Source organism: Euprymna scolopes, chromosome 19 (genome assembly GCF_053919585.1).
Source record: "Euprymna scolopes isolate OS-2025 chromosome 19, ASM5391958v1, whole genome shotgun sequence".
NCBI classification, from domain to species: domain Eukaryota; kingdom Metazoa; phylum Mollusca; class Cephalopoda; order Sepiida; family Sepiolidae; genus Euprymna; species Euprymna scolopes.
The window spans coordinates 42,494,224-42,517,584 of NC_136500.1; positions in this window are offsets into that span (position 1 = coordinate 42,494,224).

The following is a 23,361-nucleotide window of genomic DNA, read 5'->3' on the forward strand; positions in this document are numbered from 1 at the left end:
TATATATATATATATATATATATATATATACATACATATATATATATATATATATATACTCGGGGAGTTTTATTCAAAAGTAATGGACTAGTGAGTTAACGAGGTTGTTATATAGTGCTCAATAAAAAGAGCTGATAATACTTGTTTATTGTTATATAAACATGCTTACATCCTGCTGCTTCAAACAGCCACTTGTTTCAATCAAACAACAGATATCATCAGGCAGCGACTTGACTATTCAAATGTTCAATGAATAATCTGAATATAATAAGATTATTCATTGAACATTTGAATAGTCAAGTCGCTGCCTGCTGATATCTGTTGTTTGATTGAAACAAGTGGCTGTTTGTAGCATCGGGATGTAAGCATGTTTATATAACAATAAACAAGTATATATATATATATATATATATATATATATATGTATGTATGTATGTATGTATGTATAAATATATATATATATACCATTATAAATAAAATTGATATATCCAGAACATATAATTCCTATTGTTGTAGAAGATTTATCGACGAAACGAAAGCAAGCAATTTGAAACATATACATCTTATCTATTCGAAGGAGTTAGAATAAAATTGTGAGTACAGAGGAACACAAGAAACATTTTTGGACTTAGATATAAAAATTGAGAATGGAATTTTTGTAAATAAAATCTATATATATATATATATATATATATGTATAAAAGTGGAATTGTCTGTCTCTGTGTGTCTGTGTGTCTTTGTGTATCCTTGTATGTACATTTCCTCACTAAAATACAATGTCATTTTTCAGTTTCGAGACTCAAAATTTTACATAAGGAGTATTGAGATTTGGGAAAATCTATTTAATCGCGTTTTGGCCAGAAATTCGGCTGTCATGGAGTCAAAGGTCAACTATTTGACCTTTGAATACTCTATCAAACTAAAATTTTAGGTCAAAACACTTAGAAATTTTTTGTAAGTATGTTTACCACGGATCAAACTTTGTAATTTGATTTGAGCTTATGATAACAAATGTTTATGTGTAAAAAAGGGGTCACAGTTAATACAAAATTCACCTCTTAAATCTTTATCAAATTTCACAGCGAATTTTTCTTCTAAACATTTGAAATTTAACATAAAATGTATTCAAAATTAGGGCAAGTTTTTCAACAGTTTTTTTGGCCGAGAATTTAGCTGCCAAGGAGTCAAAGTTCAAAAGATTCGACATTTTGTTCTCTCTATAAAACTATTCAGCCTATTTTTGGTCTAAACATTTAACATTTTACGTAAAGCTTATTCAGACATGCAGAAAACTTTCTAATCGGTGTTTGGGCAAGATTTGGCTGCCAAGAGTTCAAAATTGAAAGAGTTTTACTTTGCCGACTCTACCAAACTTCTTCCGTAATTTTGGGTCTAAAAAATTAAGCTTTTAGATGTATGATTTCCAGTACATAGGGCCCGAGCAATGCCGGGCTGAACTATAAGTATATCTATAAAACTGAACTTCTATATCCCTGTGTGTGTGTCTATGTGTGTACATTTCCTGCCAAACTAATCTGTCAATTTTCAGTCTGCAGACTCGACATTTGACATAAGGGTTATTGAGATTTAGGAAAATGTTTTAATCCGTTTTCAGCCAGAAATCTGGCTCTCAAGGGGAAAAAAATCAACGATATGATCTTTGAAAAGTCTACCAATCTCTTCCGCCAATTTTGGGTCTAAACACTTGAAATTTTAGCTGTAGGTTACTTTGCCAGAGATCAAACATTTTAATTTGATTTGAGCCGGAAACAATTACTTTTTATTTGTCAAAATGGGGATCAAAGTAAAAAAAAAAGAATTCAAAATTGACCTCTGCGATCTCTATCAAATTACTCAGCCATTTTTTTGTCTAAAAATTTAAAATTTTCCATAGAGTATATTCAGACATAATAAAACCTTTTAATAGATTTTTGCCGAAAATTTGGCTACCACGGGGTCAAAGTTAAAAAAATGTGACTTTTGCGTTCGCTAGCAAACTATTCAGCCACGCATTTTAATTAGTTTTGCAGTGAAAATTTGGCTTCTAACAGGTCAAAGCTGAAGGGGTTGACCTTTACAAACTCTTCTAAACTCCACTTCTAATTTTTGGTCCAATTTGAAATTTAAGATGATGGCTACCTGGACAGGCATCAAACGTTTTAATATATATATATATATATATATATATATATATACATATATATATATATATATATGTATATACACACACACATAAAGTTATGAACAGTACATAAGGCCGAAGCAGAATCAGACTGTGCTTGTGTTTGATAAAAGAAACTCGCTTCCCTTTCAAATATTTCATATGCCGTACAAAAATAATATTGCCTTATATGCTTTACGGAAGCATTATATCTAAGTATCTGATAAATAGCTCGCGGTACTTTAAAATTGATAGATTTTACACGCCTCTGTTACTAAAGATGATTAAAAGGGGGTTAATAAAACAAAAGTATTTAAACAAATAAATCACGTGTTTGTATCTTGATAGTTTTAAATCGTATAAAACAAACCAAACTATATCTATAGAGGAAATCCAAAACTACATAAGTAATATATAAAAGTATATATTATATATGGTGTGCCTGCACAAATAATTAACAAGAACACGGAAATTAAAGGTATAACAATAATATATTAGGCAGAAAACCTATATACATATTTACATGTCTTCAGATATACTATAGTTGGAGATATTCCGGCAGGTGGTTTTTTGCGTATTTGGCGGTCGTTGCAGAACTCCCCCGGTATTTGTGATTGATACCTTAATATATCTCACTCGCCCACCTATGTTAATTAGTGGGCGTCCACATCGGCCCCCTCCCAAGGTTTGAAGTCGTGTAGATTTCAATATCTTTTTCTTTTGGGGTTCATTATAATTGGTTCTGTAAACTTTCTTTTCCTTCCGGATCTTCTCGGTTCGAGCATGGTTTGTGGTGGTTCGATATCAAACGCTTCGTATAGTATATCGATTGGATCTTCCTTTTCATCAGGTCTGTCATGTTCGTTGTCTTTTATAATACGTTTTCTCAATTGATTTTGATGTCTTTTGTGTATTCCTTTTGGACCTTTTATCATGTAGACTAAGTCGCCGATACGTTTATCTACCGTACTAAACTCCCAATATGAAATATTATTTTTCATACATTTAGAATATACACGATCACTAGGTTTAAATCATTTACGTGATATGTGCGTAGTTTGATGGACGATTGCTTGCTTTGGTATTAATTTATCAAATGGTGATTTTATTTTTCTAGCAAACATAAATTCTGCTGGCGACAATTTCGACTTTGTACTTGGGTTCTTATTTATCCTGTATATTTGCAGGAATTGTTGTAATGATTTATCCGTCGGGGTCCCTAGTTATTTCTAAGTGCACGCTTTATCGTGTCTACGAATCTTTCCGCAAATCCATTTGATCTAGGGCTGAACAGTGGTGTAGTTATATGGTTTATGTGAAAAGTGTCACAAAAGTCCTTAAAATCGTTTGATGTAAATTGTGTTCCGTTATCTGTAACTATAATGTCTAGCACACCAACACGTGCAAATATTTCATGCAGAAACTTATTGTGTTATTTGTCGTTGGGTTCTTGAAACGCTTTACTTCAGGCCATCTGGAAAAAACTATCTACTACGATTAGGGAGTATTGTCCTTCGGTCGGTCCAGCAAAGTTTATATGAATGCGTGGCCATGGATGGTCAGTTTTTTTTCCAAGGTGTATGTACTATCGGCGGTTCCCTTGCGACTAACGCACAACCTTTACACTTGTTTAATGTTAGTGCAATATCTACATCCATGTTACGCCAGTAAACATAAGTCTGCATAAGTGCCTTCATCCTATTTATACCCGGGTATCCTGTATGAAAATCACGTAAGATCTTTTTCTGCAAGGTTTTCGGGATAACAATTCATTCACTAAAAACATCATTGCATAGGGAAAATATGCTTTGCGTTTTTTTCATCTTTTTCCCTTATTTTTTTCTTTATGTCTGTGATGACATCGTCATTTTCAGCCTTCCTTTTTATATAGGTTAACGTGACTGATAATTCTTTTATTATATTTGCAACCATGTTTTTTCCTCATAATTGGAACCTATAGTTGAAATTACGGATTCTCCAAGGGGTTTCTCCATTTTCAGTATGTTTTGACAGACCATCTGCATGACTTATTTTTTCAAACCCAGATGTTTTATTTGAAAGTCATAATTTAGCAAGATCGTACGCCAACAGAGTAGGCGATTTTCCGTATATACTGACAAGAACTTTTTGAGCCGAAGATTGTTACTAGGGGCTTGTGATCTGTTTCCAGTATAAAGTGTCTCCCGTACAGGTAACGGTGAAATTTCGTCACCGCGAAAATAATGTTTAACCTCTCTTTTTCTATTTGAGAGTAAGACTTTTCTGCCGGAAGTAGTGTCCTTGAGGCGTGAGCTATAGGTTTCTTCGATCCATCTGGCAGGATATGCTGTATACATGCTCCTATACCATACGAGATCGCGTCGCTCGCAACCCTTATTTCTAATTTTGGGTCGTAATAAGTTAAAAATAGATCGGACGTCAGCGTCTTTTTCATTTTCTCAAATGCGTCTTGACATTCTTTTGTCCATATCCATGGTGTTTCTTTCTTTAATAACTCGTTAAGCGGAGCTCTTAGGTCGTGCATTCCTTTGATAAATACTTGGTAGTAGTTTGCGAGTCCTAAGAAATTCTTTAGAGTCGTTACGTTATGTGCTGGCGGCATGTTTTTAATTGCTGTCGATCTTTCCGGGTCTGGGCGTCAACCGTCTTTATCTATGATTTCGTCTGAACAAAATTCGCTTTTGTTTTCTTTCACCTTGAATCCGTATTCATTTATTCTTGTGAATACTTCTTTTAGATGCTCTTGGTGTTCACTTATGGACGCGCTCCGGATGATTATGTCATCAAAGTATGCACAAGCACAATCTATTCCGTTCAGCATTGTATCCATGGCTTGTTGGAAAATCGCCGGCGCGACTTTGATCCCCAAGGTAGAAGGTTGTATTTGAACAACCCTTTGTGCGTGTTAATGCATAATATCGTTGAGCATTCTTCTTCCATCGGAATTTGTAAATAGGCCTCGGACAAATCTATTAAAAAAAAAATTGCCACCATTTAGTCTGGCAAATATCTCCTCAGGGCTTTTTAAAGGTTAGTGGTGGTTTTTCATTCATCGTTTAGGCCGGTAGAAAAGCATGCACAGACTCGAATTTGTTCCGACTTTTTCTTTGCATACACCGCAGGAGTTGCCCAGACGCTAGTTTCGATTTTCGATAAGATTCCTGTTTTTTTTTAGTCTATCTAGCTCGCTATTTTGTCTAAACCAGCGAACGGTAGGTTTTTTTTCTTAAACACCGGTGTTGCATCCTTTTTGAGCTCGAACGAAGCCTTAAATTTATTGCATCTTCCCAGTTCAGTAGTAAATATTTCTAGGAATTTCTTTTTTTAGATCGTTTTTAATATTTTCTGATGTTGGGGTGCAACTCGTTATTTTTCTACAAAAAGCGTTCATTGGTTTATCCCAAAGATTGAATGTTTCAATCTAGTCAATTCCCAATAAGTTCTTGTTTTTTTTAATTACGAAGATTTTCAATTTCTTCATCGTGCCATTTAGATTAATTGACAGGATAACCTCTCCTTCAAATTTTATTTCGTCTCCTGCCACTTTTCATGCACCTTTAGTCGACTTTTTATGAGTCGGTTTACCAAGATTTTTCCAAGTGTTGACGTTTATTAACGACAAATCCGTTCCAAAGTCAAGCTGAAATTTCACTTGTTTGTCGAAAATATTTACTGATACATATCGTAAATTGTTTTCCCCTTTGTCGTTTGCGCTCATTTAGTGTGCTCTATTTTTTGTTCTTCAGCAAACACTCTTATGTCCAACTTTATCGCAATTGTAGCACCTGATATTTGTGTAAGGGCAATACCGTTTCCAAAGGATTTCATCACTTCTTCTGAAATTATTACCTGATACTGTCTTTTTCTAATTCCTTTGATTATTATCGTAATTTCGTTTTCTGTAGTTATTATATTGACTATTATCGTAATTTCGTTTTCTGTAATTATTATAATTTGAGTATTTTTAATTCAGATATTTTTTTAAATTTAGATTAGTCTCAAAATTTCTTTGTCCTGAGTTTCTGAAAGGTTTTTAATCTTCCTAATGTACGCCACTCCCGCTTCTTCTATATCCCTGGAATCTTTTTTTAATGATACTGCCCTTTGGCAATCTTCTGCTAATTTTTGCAATGTCAGGCCTTGTTCTGTCTCTAATTTTGAGAGAACGCGTCTTCTGATCTCTGAATTTTTTGTGGATACTAGACCCTGTGCAAAGTTTAAGCATTTGAAAGTGAGTTCCGATAATTTAAAGTTGTCGCAGTTTTTGTTTACTACCGACGTGTATGTCAGGTAGTCCTGCTCATCAGTTTTCTTAAGATTCATACATGACCATCTCTTGTGGAAAAGAGACATGTTCGGTCCGAATAACTCTTTAAGAAGCATTACGGTCTCAGCGAAATCTAACTGATTCGTCCTCCTTGGCAATATGAAATCAACAAATTTGCAATGTTCACTGGTACCAAGCTTTCGAAGTAATTTACTTTCTTTCCATTTGGCCAGTTTTCGCAGTCTGTTTCGAAAATATCTTTACCTCTTGAGGTATGCATCAAAAGTGTTATCCTCTTCCGGTAGGCATGTGAACACATCTATGGTGTTAACAATTGTTGTGTTGGAGAAGGTTGTATTACTTTCTTGTATGGAATTAGCTGTTAATATTTCTAAGAGTTCTTTCTGTTCAAGTTGCTTCTGCGCGTTCATTTTGTCTTTCGTCTCTTTCTGCGTGTAGCGCTCGCTGTTCTTTTTGTAGGATCTGCTGATTCTGCATGAACTGTGTCATTATTTTAGCAAAAAAAATCCAGCTTGCTTTTTTTTTCAAAGATTAGAAAAATCAGTCTATTTTACAAATTCACTTTTTACAGTAACTACGAACAACCGTTTTTAGGTTCGTTTTTTTTTGTCAACCGAATTCTATCGATATATTATTTTTTTTTGCATTGACCCTTTCTTTTTCCCTTTTTTATTGAGGGATAAAAATGTATTTTTTTCTCTTTATTCGTTAAGTTTTCATTACGTACAAGAATTCTTTTTTTAAAAAAGAAAAACCTTTCGTGGTACAGCTGAAAAAAATATCGCTTTTCTCCTTAAGACAATTTGCATAAATTAGTTCACGGTGTGCTAGCAAAAAAAACTTTTTTTTTCTTTGACTTTTGTAGTCACTTTCGTAGTCCAGTGTTCGGATATCTCGTTCGACAATTTTGTAGTTACTTTCGTTTTTTTTTTTTTTTTTCTTTATTGACAGTGATAACTTTCCGCGTAAATTATTTTTGAATACTGTTGCTCTGTCTAACAGTGAATTCCCGAGTAATTTTTTTTCAAAGTCCTCGATGTTACTGTTGTATCCAACAGCAGATTTTTTTCTTCGAGTACGTTTTTTTTTCGATCTTTCTCTAGTAAGTATTTTTCGTACACCACTGTTGATTTTAGTAGTGGATTTTCACGCGTAAGTCATTTTCGAATTCTCGACGCCATTGTTGTGTTCAATAGTGCATTTTATTGTGCGTAAGTCTTTTTTCGAATTCTCGACGCCACTGTTATGTTATATAGTGGATTGTATCCTGCGTAAGTCTTTTTCGAATTCCTGTCGCCACTATTGTGTCTGCACAAATAATTAACAAGAACACGGAAAGTAAAGGTATAAAAATAATATATTAGGCAGAAAAGTTATATACATATTTACATGTCTTAAGATATACTTCAGTTGGAGATATTCCGGCAGGTGGCGTATTGCATGTATTACTGGAGGCAACATAGGCGTCTTCCTATTTGGCGGTCGTTGCAGAACTCCCCCGGTATTGGTGATTGATACCTTTATCTATCTAACTCACGCACTCCTTCACAACAATATATATATATATATATATATATATATATATATATATATATATATATATATATATATATATACAGGTTGACCAACCCCCAAAAAAACAAAAGCTAAATGGAGGCAATCTAGAACATATGCTGTAGAACGGAGGAACAAAAGGTTGATTTGATGTTTTGAATATAATAAACTAGTTTTGATCCAAGTTTCATTTCATTCGGACAAAACACTAAGAAACGGGGCCTACTTAGAAGTGGGGCCCGTTCTTTGAGTCACCCAGTATATAAAATAAAATAGCTATTACTTTAACCTTTCAGATATATATAATTTTTCTTTAACATTATGTTTTTTTTCTACATGCTTTCTAAATACTATATAACTTTATAATCCTTTATTTTAATTCTTTATTTCTTCTTTGCTTGGCTGTTATTTTTATCTGCAATTTCCGTTTTAGTCTTTAAATATTTCTATCTATAAAATATATCAATCTACCTACATATTCATATCCTGTATGTATATTTGCTTATATTAAACTATATGCATCTACTTAGATACTTACTTGCTTTATCCGGAATTAGCAGATACCGGCCATCCTCTCCGCTTAATTAAAAAAAATTATATTTTATTTATTTTTTATTTTTAATTAATTCATTTATTAATTAAATTTTTTTCCATTTAGTGTCTTGTAATAACTCTTGCTGGCATATTCTTAAGTAATAACCTGTACATTTCAATTGTCTTCTTTTTTTCCCTATATTTTTCGCGCCTTTAAACGTCATCTAGTCTGGGTCATTTTGACATTTGCTTTTCGATTTTTTATTTTATTCTATCACCATTTAATATTTTTATTTATTTTTCTTAAGTGATTTTTCTTAATTGCACTTTGTTTCGACGACCGTGTAAAACGCATATCTGTTTTTTCTTTTATTAATATTGTTGGCCTTTTTTCCCGTTTTTCTTGTACATATTTGTGAAATATTCCACGGATTTTGGCCTTTTGGATTATTTTGGATCATCTTCCAATAACGCGATTTCCGTGGATTTTTCTTGTGCGAATGGAAATTAAATTAAGTTTTTTGGATTTACATTTTTAGATTTTGCCGTCATTGGATCATTTACCTTTCACCAAACTATCCATTCGCGTGAAATTATCTTTTTCTTTACCATATTCCGTCTTCTTCACTTTTTGCTATCAAGTAAGATCTTTGACTTAATTGCAGTTTCATCAAATACTTTTCTATGCAAAATCCAATCCCGCATTTTGCTAATTCCTACCCTCTGATAAAAAGGAAAGTATTTCTTCGAAACTCCGCGGATTAAGGACTATAAACTTATTAAGTGTTTCCTTTTCAGATTAAATATGGTTTTAACTCTTTTTGAAAGTGTGTTTAACATTTTTTATTAACTATTTGCTCTTATATATATATATATATATATATATATATTTATTGCCAAGGTCTCAGTACAGACCAATAAGTTTCCTGTGTGTTGTTAGTAAGTTGCTGGAATCCATATTAAATAGAGAAATAGTCAACCACCTCAACAGGTATAACCTTCTTAGTGACACACAATATGGTTTCCGCTCATCAAGATCTACCGCAGATGTGCTGACGGTTATATCTCACAGGATTAGTAAATCTCTTGACAAAGGCTTCCTTTCTAGGGCAATTGCTCTTGACATATCAAAGGCCTTCGACAAGGTATTGCATAAGAGTCTACTTCACAAGATTTCCACCTGCGGTATAATTGGAAATATTTTCTCAATCAGTAAATCATTTCTCTCCGATAGGCTCATAAGAGTAGTGGTCAATGGACAAAAATCGGAGGCCTGCAATATAAATGCTGGAGTCCCTCAGGGGTCAATCCTGGGCCCAACTCTCTTCCTGATCTACATCAATGACCTCCCTAAACACATGCTTAAATCATTCGTTGACATCTATGCTGATGACACGACCATCTGCGGCAACACATCAAGGGCTGTAAATGACAAAGTTCTCTCTGATTCTCTCTCCTCTGATCTCGAGCGCGTGGTTCAGTGGGGGAATATGTGACTGGTTACCTTTAATGCATCCAAAACCTAACTCCTATCCTTACATCATCAACGCTCTGATCGCCATCTGGCATCAATTGTGATGGATGGCTCTCGTCTGGGTGAGGCCCCGTGTTTTGACAAGCTTCTGGGCTTGACCTTTACTCCTGATCTGAAGTGGAACACGTACATCAATTCTGTTGCCAAGGTCGCTGGAAAGATGGTGGGATCCTTCTACCGCTCCAGAAGATATCTGACTACTGATACAATTCTCTATCTATATAAAAGCTAAGTACGTCCAAGGATGGAATACTGTTGCCATATCTGGGCATGAGCTGCTAAAAACAGCCTATCCTACCTTGACATAGTAGAAAATAGACTTCGTGGCTTAGTGAGGGATGCCCTTTTCTCTACCCTGCAACATCTCTCCCACAGAAGAGACGTTGCGAGCCTATCCTTGTGTTATCTTTTTTCCAAGGCAGGTGCTCGTCTGAACTCCAATCTCTGATCCCCCCTCGCCAATCTTTCACGAAAAACACCCGTCTAGCTGAATCCACTGTGAAAAATTTCCGCCACTCTATATCTGTTCCTTAATCAAGACGCGGATTCCATGAACAGACTTCTTTCTTAGAACTGCACGCCTGTGGAGCTCTATTCCGTCTGCCTGCTTCTCACCGGACTACAACTTGGATGTGTTCAAGTCCAACGTTAACAAATTCCTAATGAACCGCACCCTTAAGTAAACACTTCGTCAAATCTCCACACTAACGTAATGTACTTGCAAGAACCCTTATCCCTGAGTTGCTTCCTGGCCTTGATAAGTGATGATCACTGTGTAAAAAAAAATATGTATGTATATATGAATGTGCATGTATATATGTGTGTGTGTGTGTGTTTTTTAATTTATATATATTTTAACTAAATACGAATGTGAATATATACATAAAGTATTAATATTAGTAAGGGGGTGAGAAGTTGTATAATGGATTCATCCCATCGTATAAATACAAATAACAAAATACATCCAGTGTGAATTTTAGACAACAACAGGTAAGATAGATACTTTTGATATCATGTATAGGTTAGCCCAATTAATTCGGAGGAAGAAACTAAATCTATTATTGTTATATATTCGGGGGAGTCATAAAGGAGATTTTGTCAAGGAGATTCGTGTCGTGGGTGTGTGTTTGTGGACATGTATTTTTTTAACATACCTTTATTCAGGTGTCGTCTGTTGTTCCTCTGGTTTTCATTGTCTCTTGGAGGGGAGCTGGCCTGTTGGATGAAGAATTCACTCCAAGATGACAATTAAGGTTTTTATGTTTTTATTCACCTTCCAAAGGTCGACACAGAATGGAGGTGAACCTTGCTTGTTTGATGATACACGTCAGCGTCCTCCCCAGCCCAGGGGGGGGACAGCTGAAAAGCCGTCTGTCTTATTCAACACCCGAAAACCCAACTGCCAAGAAAGAATCAGCTAACCTCATCACATGATACCACGTCATCTGGTCAGCTGACCCTTCTTTTGCAAACGTGTCCTCTGTCCACGTTATTCACCTCTCTCTCTCTCTCTCTCTCCCTCTCCCTCTCTCTTTCTCTCTTCTCTAATAGAGACACACAGAGAGAAAATAGAAAGAGTAAGAAAGCCAGAGAGGGGGGGGGATGCTCTTTAACATTCCTCCACCCCTTTTTTATCAAAATGTATGGCAAGCCATACATTTTTAATAACTAACTAACTAAAAAAAAATAATTATGTCCGAAGTACATCTTTATTTTTTCACTTTCCGGACTCACCCCTTTTCCAAGAAAGATCAGGCACCAGTACTCTTCTACAACACTATCAACCCTTCTGCTGCTTCTCAAAAGTCCCTCCTAGACATTAACTTGCTTCCAAGTTAGACAAAGATACAGCTTTGCAGATATACATCTTGTCTAGGCGGTCGCATTGTTGGATATTTTCCACTGACTCTGCTCTTTATTTGGACCACTTGGCCAAACAAATGGAGACTCCATTTTCGATCACTTTTTCGAAATGGGGCCAGCATATCGCAATTACGACCAGAACGTCGGATGCTCCATGTTGGTGGTAGCTTTATCGCATGGGGACTCGAACCCCAGACCCTCAGATTAAAAGTCTGATGCTCTACCGACCCAACCATCCCACTCGCGTTCTCGACTTTCAGCATAGGCCTAAGTCCCAGTTTTTTTCCTTTACTGTAATGCCCTGACGTCTTTCTCTGAGTGGTCCTATTACTGGAGCTTTGTTCTATTCAATCTACTACTTCGGGACTTCACAAAGCTCTTCTACTAACTCCCTTGGTTGGTCTAAGTCAAGATACGCCTTCACACTGATTCACTCGGAGCCTGTTTGAGTTCCTGGAACCCGACAAGATACGGAATCATCACTCCCTAACTAATGCGCCATCGATTTCTAACTAAGTAGTTTTCCCTTTGTGATTTTTCCGCATTCCCAGCAAGTCCCAAGATTCCAACCCAGATATCCCTCACACATTCCTCTAAAAAAATAAAAAAAAATAATAAGGCTCTATCTTGTCCCTTACGTAATCTGCATCTTTCCCTTTCTTCTATCTCCCCGTGATTAGGCTTGGTACCGACTGTCCAGTCGCTCCGTACCCTGAGGAATTATCGCGACCTCGCACGCCAGACTTTTGTTGGACAAGACTTATTGCCGTTGCTTGGGCCTACGTGGCATCTTCCAACTCACTGGAACCACTAGTATTGTTTTAACAGGGTTCTCATTACTCTAAAATAGTATTTCCCCTGCCAAATTTTCTAATTTGTGACAATACCGTGGCTTATAAAAAAAAAATAAAACAACAGAAAAAACTGCTTTCTACAGCCTAATCGCCTTGTAATTCTCATGAAAAAAAATGCAACTACGCGCTAAACGTCCCTAAAATATAACTAAACCAACCAAATCTATTCCAAAATAATTTAATTTAATAATACCAATTAAATTCACCCAGCATGGTTTTTTTTTTAATTTTGGTACCTTTAATTCACAATATGGTAACATTTTATTTTCCTAAGTACTTGCATACATATTTCATTCATCTTCTCTTGAGCGATTCGTAACATAATGGCCACGTCAGCCATTGCACCCCCTCTGCCCCTTACACCATGTCAGAGGGCATTTCATTTGCTCCCTGAAGTTGATTACAACTAGATCCGCTCACGCTGGACAGAATACATTCCGTTCACTGCTATGTCAGAAAAAACTTTCTTTTTTTTTTTTTTTTTTCAAAAGTCGGTAAGCGCAACCTGCCTTGAAGACACATAGCTTCACGGAAAACATCGGATTTCCACACATGAAGTACTCAAACTTGCTCCATGTTGATTCTACTCGAAATCAACAGAAATCACGATAAAAAAAAATAAAATTCGAATCATTTCCCGAGAATAATGAAATTAATAACTACCCATGTAATTCAACACCTCTCCAAAATTCTAACATGCTTGCCACAGAAATTAAATTCCATTCACGCCCCACTTTTTTCTTTCATTTCTTCATATAGTTTATTTAACCCTATATTTATCTCTTTTTTTTTTTTACTTATGTGGTCAAAACGTCACTCATGTCGAATAGAACATTTATTCTACTTTTCGAAAATTGAAATTAATACCGACTGAACCTTTGACTCTTCCGAAACTTTTTTTTTTTTTTTTAATCATTTATTACACTGTTTAAATCTTATTTCTTGCTCCCTATTTTATTATTACTATTTAATTAATTAAAAACACATTTTTTTTTTTTTATTAATCCTTCTTTCCATAGACCCCACAAGCAAGATTCCACCTCCCCATTCTGCGAAAAAAAAAAATACATGTCACAGAGTAAGAAAATCCTGCACAATACCATTTTAGAACACCTCAATTACATAAAGAAAATAAATGAAAAAAATACAAAAATATCCTATAATCATTCAGAAAGTCCCATCTTAGCAATAAATAAAATCCAAACAACAAAATTTTGTCCACGTCAGCAAGTAGGTCGACTGCATAGTGCATCATCTTTTACCATTCCACAGAATTCAAAATTAAAGAAAAACCACAGTCGTTTACAAAAAAAATACCTAGACATTTACAATTAAAATACAGTCGTTTCTAAAATAAAATAAAACGACTCACTTATAAAGTCTCAGACAACTCGATGGAACTAAAATTGTCCATGTAAGAAAAAAAAAAAAATTCCTAAGAAATAAAATCGTTCAATTAGTGAAAAAAAAAAGGAAAAAAAAAATCACATTTCAGAACCTATCCATTGTTTTTCATCAAAAGTACATATTGTTTTTCATTAAAAGTTACATTTAGTTCACAATTTAAAAATGACACGAAATATTCATAACACATATTTTTGATTGACATGTTTATCTTTGTGGTAAGGCTCGTTTCTTTTTGGTTTTCTCACTGGCCGTTGTTAAAAATTTACAAAATAAGGTCATTTTTCGTTTTCCCTTCTAATTTTGACATTAAGTGATATTTTTCTTCGTTCATATCGAGCTAATTCCCAATACGATAAATATTTTTTTTTTTAACTATTTTCTATATATAAAGTTTTACATCTGTGTGTCTGTATGTCTTCCTTTTCTTTCTTCGTGAAAAGGTTGTACGTGTGTATTGCTTTTCTTTTTTTTTCTTTTTTTTTTTTTCATACATTTTATTGTTTTTTCTTGTCCTTTTTTTTTTCTTTTTTTTTTTTAGTCTATTTCTTTTTTCTTGACACTAAATCTCCATGCTTCCACGTTGTATTTTCTTAAACACAGGTTCGATTATCGCATCGGTGATGCGACTTAGTCACGAGCACCAAAACGAATATGTTATATATTCGGGGGAGTCATAAAGGAGATTTTGTCAAGGAGATTCGTGTCGTGGGTGTGTGTTTGTGGACATGTATTTTTTTAACATACCTTTATTCAGGTGTCGTCTGTTGTTCCTCTGGTTTTCATTGTCTCTTGGAGGGGAGCTGGCCTGTTGGATGAAGAATTCACTCCAAGATGACAATTAAGGTTTTTATGTTTTTATTCACCTTCCAAAGGTCGACACAGAATGGAGGTGAACCTTGCTTGTTTGATGATACACGTCAGCGTCCTCCCCAGCCCAGGGGGGGGACAGCTGAAAAGCCGTCTGTCTTATTCAACACCCGAAAACCCAACTGCCAAGAAAGAATCAGCTAACCTCATCACATGATACCACGTCATCTGGTCAGCTGACCCTTCTTTTGCAAACGTGTCCTCTGTCCACGTTATTCACCTCTCTCTCTCTCTCTCTCTCTCCCTCTCCCTCTCTCTTTCTCTCTTCTCTAATAGAGACACACAGAGAGAAAATAGAAAGAGTAAGAAAGCCAGAGAGGGGGGGATGCTCTTTAACATTATTCTAAACATTTTGCTAATTAAGGAAATTGGTGTCCGATCAACACTGATGAAATAAAATTAGGAATTCTGGTTACAAACTGACTTACTGACTAAATAGTTTTCCAACGAATCGTAAATAATTTTTATTAAGTTTTTATACAGTTTTAAACGTTAAATAACTTTCAAGACTCTCTTTCTCTCTTTGTTTATATATATATGTATATATATGTGTGTGTGTATGTGTGTCTGTGTGTCTATGTGTTAAAAATATGATGAGTAAAAGTTATAGCCTTATATAACATCAGCACAAACGGAAGAAACATTAAAAATATATACTAAGCCAATAACATTTCACAGCTAACTGCTTCTCATCGGAATAATGAAAGGGCGATATTTAAGAATTTTGAGATTTATATAATTCTGGTCACTGTTCTCTTCTTATGCGAAGCACTTATCCTCGCAATGCCATAGCTTAAAGTGTATTTCTTATTTACACAAGTTTCATTATTGTTCTGATGATATAATGACGTCCTCTTTTTTTACATTTTTCAATTAATATATTTCTTTGCTCCTTTGAGTAGTGTACTGCATACTTTATCTTAAAAGGTTTTGCTTTGTTAAAGCTATATTGATAACATAATAATGTATGGATACATACATTTTATAAACATGTGAGAAATATTTCATATATATATATATATATATATATATATATATATATATATATATGTGTGTGTGTGTGTGTGTGTGTGTGTGTGTGTGTGTGGGTGTGTGTGTGTGTGTGTGTGTAATCAGTTCTGTCTCCATACGGATTTTATTTTACACACATTATATATATATAAATATATTATATATATATATATATATATATATATGTATGTGTGTGTGTGTATTTATATAAAGTGGAAGAAACGTTCTTGCAGAATTTTTATTTGGATTTAAAATTATGTATTTTCCAATAAGTTTTTGTTATAAAATCTTCACCCTTTATATCATTTTAAATAATATTTTCACTCTGTCTAATCAATTAAATTATTATCGTTGTTCTTTATTGTCGAAGGTTCAATACAAGATTGAAAACAGTAAATTTGCACAATTTTCTCATTTTAATTCTAGCACAATGGTGATTTAAGAAATGTTGTGTCGGCAACGAAATTCTAAAATTGATGAGCACGGTGGTCGGCGATCGGATATTGATAACGATCAGTTTACAGTCTTAGTTATAGCCAAATAACGCACAACCATTCGAGCACTTGCTTTGTAATTAGACTAACGTATAGGACGGTTTTCAACCACTTTAGAAATATTGGAAAGACAAAAAATATGATAAATTGGTTCCTCAGAAATTGAACCACAATCAAAAGATACTTCCTTTCACGATCATTTCTCGACCGGGTTCTGACTTGCGCTAATAAGTGGTTTCTTTATGATAGGCAGCTCGAAGACACTTTCTGAAGCCAGAGGTACACTAAAAGATGGTGATGCTGACTGATTCTTTGTCTGCGACCGGTCTCATCCATTACAGTTTTTTATACAGGCTAAACCATTACGACGGAACAGTACTGAAAACAAATGGATGAAATGCATCAGAAACTTCGATAACAACACCCAGCAATAGAAACAGAAGAGGCCCAATTCCCTTCCACGACAATGCCCAAACGCAAGATACAAAACCGACGTTAAATAAGTTGGACTCTGGTTATCCGCCATACTACCCTGTCCTCTCATTTGCAGACTGTCGATTTTTAGTGACCATCGCATTTTTAATCATTTGCCGGCTGTTTCATGATTACACATGCGTGAAACATTCACATGGCAGCTTCTTTATGTTAAAAAAGAAGTAGTTTTGAAACACTTTTTAAAGATCTTGTCAAGCTGGCCTTATAGCTATTGTATTGACTCGCTGTCTTTAAGTTTTAATTTAGATATCAGCTCGAGATTTCTTTTTACTTACAAGGAGTGATGTTAAGTTTTGAGACATTGTGTTGAACAAAGAACCATTACAGTCGTCCAAGATCAGCCATTTTAAATTTTTTATTTAATTCATTTTTAACATCTTTTAAAGTGTTGTCACAGTTTGAGGCGAGTAATATATCGTCACCCCCCAAAAACAAAATCAACAATTTATTACGTAGGTTTTTGGTATACATGCACGCGTCTACGGGGCATTGTTTGAATTCCTCTTCTAGTAAATAATTATGGAGTGATGAATTTCAATTGTGTGCACTTTGTTTTAGTCCATATAAGGATTTATTTAATTTCCACACCCAATTTTTATTTTTCATTTTAAATCCCTCTGCAGTTTAAATGTAGATTTCATAGTCAAGCATTTAAATAAGCAGTTTTTACATCCATTTGATGTATTTTTAAATTGTATTGAGCGGCAAGTTGTAATGAACTTCTAATTGTCGTTAAATTTGTCGTTGGTGAAAATGTTGCAAAATATTCAACTCCAGAAATTTGTGAATATCATTTTGCCACAAATCTTGCTGTAAAAGTTTCACTGCCAGAAGGTGTGATTTTTTTGGAAAAAAACCAGCGTGAAGAAATTATATTTTTATCTGTTGGTTTTGCCACCATTTCCTATGTGTTATTTTCAGATAAAGCTTTCAATTCGGATACCATAGCTTGTTCCTATTCCAGGTGATTTCCTGAATTAATCGCCTCATTATAATTTTCCGGTGCGCTGTTCAACGAATAACATTAATCCACGGCGTAATCTTGTATCTTTTCAATTTGTAAGAAGTATGGCCTTTTTCGCTCCCTTATTGGGTATCCACGTGTCAGGTTAATATTTTCGTCAGAAGTTACACTGTAATTGTCGTCGTTATTAATATTTTCATTGTGATCGATTACTTGTATCCAAGGATCGCCATTTTTAAAATGTAATATATCATTGAATTTTACACATCTAACCCTTTGTATGGCATTTTGAGTTGGGAAGTAGATTAAGTATGCCGGACTATTTTTATCGTAACCTACGAAAGTGTCTTTTTCGCTTTTAGTATTTAGTTTACTGATGTTTTCTATAAATGCAAAACAATCAGAACCAAATAGATGCATTCTGTTCATTTTAGGTTTTACACCGCAAAACGCTTCATACGGCGTTTTTCCTAGCCTCTTATTGAACGATCTATTTCTGATATATGCTGCTGCCATTAAATCGTATGCCCATAAACTATGCGCTAATTTTGATTCGATAAGTAGGCATCTTGTCATCTCAAAAAGGGTTCGCCATGCTCTTTCAGCGATGCCATTTTGGAAGGGGGAATACGGCGCTGATTTCTCGTGTTTTATACGGTGGTTAATTAATAGAAGTTAAAAGCCTTACTAGTAAATTCAGTCCCATTGTCTGAGCGAATACATTATACTGAGCCGTACGGGGCAACATCAGCTAAATATTTCTCAGTGGCGAGGATAGTGTCGGATTTGTTTTTTAGAAAATAAATCATAATTAAACCGGAGAAATCAATAAAGTTCAAAACGTACCTTAGATTATGTCTCCTCATCGGGCTGATCGGAGCTGCTAAGTCACAATGCAAAAGTGAGAGAATTTTCGTAGCTTTTTGTCTGGCGTTCGGCTTATATATTTTGTCATTTTCCCTTGTGCTCACACATCACAATTTGGGAGATCGTCTAGAGGTATTATTTTCATTCCTTCGACTACATTTGGTATTTTTTAAATATCAGCTGTCTTGCAGTGTCCTAGAATTTTATGACAGGTTTCCAAGTCATGACAGGTGGTTTTTAAGGGAACCATACTTTTTAAATAATATAGTCGGCCATTTTCTTTAATAACAAATACAGTTCCATTGGGGTATATCAATTTTCATGTATTTTGACCAAATTGTATATTCGCGCCTTGTTTAATTGCAGTCTGCACGGAAAATATGTCTTGCTTGAATGTAGGTATGAACAGAGCATTTTTTAGAATACAGTTACAGATTTCGCCTTTATTATTTTTAGGGATATTTTAGCATCGCCTCTCTTCAAGACTATATCATTTATTTGACTACCGTCGGCAAGTTCAACAAAATGACTTTGAGGATTAAAGTTTGAATCAAAATTAATAAAATCAGATTCCTTGGTGATAACGTGCGCTGTAGCACCACATTCTACAAGGAGATTTTTATCGTTTGTAGTATTGTCCAAGTTACGTGTGAATAGAAATGTATGTTCTTCCTCAAAATTCTCAACGTTTTATACAGATTCAATTTTAGAGCATTTATATCGACATTGGAAACTTTTGTGGTTGGGTCGTCCATAATTATAGCAGATAATTTTATTCTTTTTCTTGAGAAAATTACTTTTGGAGAATACGTTGCGGTGAGATGCGTAATTTGGTGGTGTCTGCTTTCGAGAAGCATTTTTGAACTTCATAATATTGCTGAAGTTATTGTCCACGAGCATACGATTAGTCTCTTCGTAACTGCGCAATGCCACTTTACATTCGCTGAAATTTATGGGTTTGTCGTTCTGAGTTATAGCAGTTATAAATGGTTTAAAATCGGCTGGAAGTTCCTTGAGGGTCATTGATATCAACAAGATATCGCTTATTATTTCACCTGAGAGTTTTAAGGCATTGGCGGTGGTTTCTGCCCTTATAACGTAGTCAGTAATCGTTTCATTCTCGTTACGTTTCAGAGACGTTAGTTCTGTATATAGGGATATTATTTTCGGTTTCCCTTTTGATAAATACTATTCTCTTAATATGTTTAATGCTTTCCTTCCATCCTCAAATGCGTCTTTTATAATCAGAGACATACTTCTATCGTCTAAACATTGAATCAGTCCTGCAAAAACAGTCGCGTTCTTTTCGAGAAATTCGGGGTCGTTTGGATTCTCTATTTGAGATTGTATGACTTTGTGAATTTTTTGAATCCTTAGATATCCATGAAATTTTACCTGCCACAATTCGAATTTAGATTCCGATCCGCCAAAGAAAAGACGATGGCTGGGTGCATAACCTGTTAAGTTTTGATACATTGTGTTGAACAAAGATGGCGGCGTAGTTCAGACCAGTAACCAAGATGGAGGTCAGCGAACTGATTGAATCCACAATTCGACAATTTTTATAATAATTTTGAAATATTTTCATTGGTTGATTAGCACAGCCGGTTGTTATAAAAATGATTGGCGAATCCATTCGTCTCATAACCCCATTACTCGTGATGGGGAAGCCTGCTGGTTTCCCACTTTTCGGCCTTGTGCCAAATTGTGCTGAGGTGGGCAGCAAATAAATGTCTACCCCCATTACTCGTCTGATGGGGAAGGTCTCCTAGCGGCTTTGGCTGCAGGGAGACAGGGTAGTGGTACTCGTCAAGGATTCGTCACTTGACACTCAGCCCGACAGGTGAGGGGCCGGGAACCGGCCCAGCACCTGTTGGACTGAGGTACGCTGCCTGAGTAATACCTAGGAGGTCCACCCTCCCAGGCCTTGCCACTGAGCTTTCCGGTGGAGTAAGTTCATTGCTTACACTCTGAGGCACTCCTACCGGGGAATGTCGACGGGGTTACTCAGGCAATTTTTACAATTTAGGGGAGCTTGCTGGATCCCCACGTTCCGGCCTTGTGCTACATTTTGCCGAGGTGGGCGGCAAATAAATAACTACCCCCATTAGGAGTCAAAAACATTTTACAAGTGAAATGTTTAAAAAAATACTTAATACTTCCATGCACATGTCTCAGTTTCTTTCCGTTTTTTACTTCATTTTTTAAGAGAATTTAACGTTACGCTTGATACCGGGCAACACCGGGCACATATGCTAATATTTCATAGGAAATCTAAGAATATTTTATTTAGCCGGACAAGATGTCTTTTTTGATTCCATTTGTTTAATTAGGCCAAGGAAAATAGGTAAATTAAATTAATATTCAACTCAATATTGAGGAAATTCCCTACACACACACACACACTATATATATATATATATATATATATATATATATATATATATATATATATAAATATATATATATATATATATATATAGTGTAAAAGATGTATGGAAGATAATCGTGATATTATGATGTATTTGCAGATAGGGGTGGAAGGTGGCGGTTACATTTTTATCACGACCATCATAATAGATGGCCTATTAGATTAAAAATGACGTCATCGTCGAGGTTCTAGCAAGCAAGATATGTGGATAATGATCCGAATTCTTTTACAGAAACAGCTAGAAAGCTTAAACACACATTGTTTTTTTTTTGTTTTTTTTTGTTTTTTAACCACGTGGTATATTTTTCTGCCTTATCTTTGTGACGCAAGTTCGTACAGACTTACTAATTTGCATATTGCTAAATCTGCTGCCGCTGTTAATATTTTAACTTATCACCTATCCTACAGCTGCTGCTGATTTCGCTCGTCGACGTCCTGTTACAAAATATACGTGCGTCTTCTTTACAGGGGCACATAAAATAACATGTATTAATCGACATAGTAAAATTGTCTTACATCTCCAACTGATATGAGCAACGTAATAAAGATGATATCTGCCGAAAATTTTATATATATATATTCATATTTAAAAGAGTAAAACAAATATGTCTCCATCCGTCTGTAGTTTACAAATCTAAGATTTTATAGTTTACAAATCTAAGATTTTATAGTTTTTTTTATTAGCATTTATTTTTATCTTATATTCTATGTATATTGCAAAATGTGGTAGTTGTTAGTTTTCCAAATTGATATTAGAGGTTATATTTTAGATTTTATTTGTCTTCGTATATATTTATAATGAGTGGCACGTTTTACCGCTGTCTTTACTCGTACATATAATAATGTAGTGACTATACATAAACTTTAATTTATTTTCAGTGTCTCTTAGGTATAATCTGATATTATTATTGCTGTTATATTTTTTACTGTTGATACGTATTAAAGATCGTGGTCTATCTTTCATAAAACGTCAGTTTAAAAAGGGGCAGTAAAGTACAGAACCGATTTAAACGACGTTTATGCATTACTCTATGAAGTACTGAATGCTGGCCATATTTTTACACCGTGTAGTCACAAAAAAAGCGCCAAGACTTGACCCACATCTCAGGATTTTTTTTTATATGAACCCGGACGAGAGAGAATGGAGAGGATTTCGTGTCTAAACACAACGGTGCAATTCAATATTAATTTTTCACAAAGAAACATAATAAAGAATCACGAATGATAAATGAATAGAGCGAAAGAAATAAATACCTGAGAAAATAACGAGGTAATGGCGAAGGAATGGAAAAATAAAGTGCAGTAAATAAAGGCAAGTACAGTGGAAGTCGGGATCAATGAACAACGGTAAAAGCGATGGCAAGGTATAAAATATGAATGCATATATAATGAAGAGAGAGGCAGAGTAAAGAGAGATGATAAAGATAGATGCGTATGATAATAGACATCGTGTAGAAGTGATGAAAGAAAAAGAGAAAGAAAAAGTCACAGACAAATAAAAACAATAAAATAACGGGAGAGCAAACGTGAATAGGAGGCAGGGGGAGATATAGACAGAAACAAAAAGAGAGAGAGAGGAGAAGAAAGACAGAACAATGAAATATTATCCATTTACTTGCTTCATCTAAATCCACGCAGTATCACTATTACATATGCCTGTAAGTATTACACTTCAGCTAAATCCACCTGGCGTAATCAACTCGATCAATTGCGATTATACGTGCAATATTTTTTTTTTTTTACATTTTCACCCCAACCAAGGCTCATTGCCGCTTTGGTGTAGGGGGCTACTATATGGGCAACAACTACTGGGGTACTATGTAGGGATTTGGGCAGCAAGGTGTCTGTTCACGTTACACTTGAACTTCTGCACGTCAGTACAGTTGGGGACGCAGGGACCTGGAATGGAATTCCAAAGCCTAGAGGTTCTGGGGAAGAAACTACTGGAGTAGAAATATCTTTTACATCTATTGATCTCTACAGTGTGGGGTGGGGTTTTGCAGCTTGTCGGGTCTGTTGAGGGTGTTCACGCCGTGG